Consider the following 2,578-nt stretch of genomic DNA (forward strand, 5'->3'; position numbering starts at 1 on the left):
TTTACTGTGATCAACAAATAGAGTTTTAAAGAGAAAACATATTTCTATGTATTTGAATCAAAAGAGCATGAAAGAGGCTGCCTAAGAACATTTGGGGTGGTTTTTCTTAGTTCTTGCAATGAGCAGAAGACATGAGCTGTATCCACATGGAAGAGATAAGTGCTTCTTCAGGCCTGGATGTGCCTCTTCTGTCCAATCTCTCTCCATCCAAAGATGAAAATCACAAAAATCAGCATTAGCTCAGAGTAGGTTAATTAGGTGCACCACTTACATACACAGCACAACAAATAACAATTTAGAAACATTTAATATACATCATAATAAACATAGACTGTTATGTTGCACTAACCCAGCAAACTCCACAATGCAGCCTGCTGCTCAGAACATTAAATTAATTTAAACTAACAGTTTAGATCTCTGTGTCCTCTTCCAGAAGGAAACAGTGCATATTGTGAATACAGGACATGAGTTGCATCACACAATATTCCCCCAGCTTGTTGTATCATACACTTTTCACAAATAGCCTATGATGAGCTTTCTAGACTGGGTTCATGGCTGTCTTCATCACTTTTAGCAAACTCAGTTTCACTGACACTGAGATTTCCATTCCACTTTACTTGTAATCATGCAGGTGAAGGTCTGTTGTTTAGGGAGCAAAAAAAAGTTGAGGTGTACGTGTTCCTAGATCCAGGAAGCGCTGGAACCTTCTGTACAAATGCACCGATGAGATATTTAAAGGTTACAGGACAAAAGGCCTGGTGTTCTGCTCTGCACCATGGGAAATGAAGGAACAGTCAGCGTGAGAGCTTTGGATTAAGGAAGGAAGTGCCCTAAGAAACTGTCTATGTATAATGCCAAGAAGTCCATGCTACACCCCTTTTTGGCCTGCCTAAATAGAAAGGAAGTTAATTATCTGATATCCTGAAAACACTGTTGATCCTGAAAAAGTGTAAACATAATTAAACATAATATAAAGTGCAAAGGTAGGTAAAACATGCAAACTGCTAACTCTAACATAACTAGTTATAAATAGACCTCCACCCCACCCCCACTATTTTCCTCTGAAATGTAGTTGATTAGAATTTAATTGTTATAATTCGGTGCTATATAATTAAAATTCAATGTCATCTCAGGGCATTGAATATCGATCTCTTACAGCATCTCTGAAACATGAGCAAAGCTTTGTTACGACCCGGCTCAAGGCCGCAACAAAAAAAAAGATGAATACCAGGTTGTGGGTAAGAAGAGGCTTTATCTTAAACTGGACAACCAGGTTGGCTAAAAAATGGCTGGTGCCACTAAAGCAAACACAACAAAAGAGATGGACAAAATGGTGAACGGAGAACTAAACTATACTGGGAAACTAAACTACTGACCCTGAACAGAAACAAACCTGAACACAAATAACCGCGAGCAGAAAACAGATGACGGTTGGGCAGCAGGGAAAACACACGGATGAGACATGGTGGATATACAGACGGACCAGCCAAACTACAAAGACAGAGGACGCGACTTAAATACACACAGGGAAACACAGGGAGATTGCACACAGGTGGGGAACACAGCTGGGAATAATCAACAAGACGAGACAGAGGTAAAACTGAACACACTCACATGAGACGCAGACCTTCACAATAAAACAGGAAACGAGAACAAATCCTTAAACATAACACAAAACAAAACACTGACAACATTAAATCATAACATTTCCCCCCACCCAAAAATCAAACATTTAACCCCAAATGAAAATGTTTGATTCATGACCTAGAGAGCCATGAATGCTGTAGTCCTGGAGGACCAGCGCACAAGGCACTGGCCGCTATTCTGCAGGCAGACGGAATGCTGAAGCGGTCCTCCGGACCCTCCAGCGAAGACGGACGAAGGCTGGACAGGCCCCTCGGACCCTCCAGCGAAGACTAATGTTGGCTGGACAGGCCCCTTGGACCCCTCCAGCGGAGATGAATGAAGGCTGGAGCGGTCCCTCGGACCCTCCAGCGAAGACGGACGAATGCTGGACAGGCCCTCGGACCCTCCAGCGAAGACGAATGTTGGCTGGACAGGCCCCTTGGACCCCTCCAGCGGAAACTGAAGGCTGAAGCGGTCCCTCGGACCCTCCAGCGAAGACGGACGAATGCTGGACAGGCCCCTCGGACCCTCCAGCGAAGACGAATGTTGGCTGGACAGGCCCCTTGGACCCCTCCAGCGGAGACGAATGAAGGCTGGACAGGCCCTCGGACCCTCCAGCGAAGACGAATGTTGGCTGGACAGGCCCCTTGGACCCCTCCAGCGGAAACGGAAGGCTGAAGCGGTCCCTCGGACCCTCCAGCGAAGACGGACGAATGCTGGACAGGCCCCTCGAACCCTCCAGCGAAGACGAATGTTGGCTGGACAGGCCCTTGGACCCCTCCAGCGGAAACGGAAGGCTGAAGCGGTCCCTCGGACCCTCCAGCGAAGACGGACGTATCCCGGACGAGCCCCCAATTCTGTTACGACCCGGCTCAAGGCCGCAACAAAAAAAAAGATGAATACCAGGTTGTGGGTAAGAAGAGGCTTTATCTTAAACTGGACAACCAGGTTG

The 2,578-nt window shown here is 46.4% G+C and overlaps 1 long non-coding RNA gene across 1 annotated transcript; it reads right to left on the bottom strand.

Moving 5' to 3' along the window:
- Nucleotides 1-288: 288 nt before the first annotated feature.
- On the bottom strand, nucleotides 289-1,431 carry LOC112848304 (uncharacterized). The gene is made up of 2 exons (XR_003222358.1): nucleotides 1,394-1,431; nucleotides 289-1,298 (listed from the first exon to the last, which is right to left on the bottom strand). It is a non-coding gene; the product is annotated as an uncharacterized LOC112848304 (long non-coding RNA).
- Nucleotides 1,432-2,578: the final 1,147 nt, after the last annotated feature.

This window comes from Oreochromis niloticus, linkage group LG12, assembly GCF_001858045.2.
Source record: "Oreochromis niloticus isolate F11D_XX linkage group LG12, O_niloticus_UMD_NMBU, whole genome shotgun sequence".
NCBI lineage: Eukaryota > Metazoa > Chordata > Actinopteri > Cichliformes > Cichlidae > Oreochromis > Oreochromis niloticus.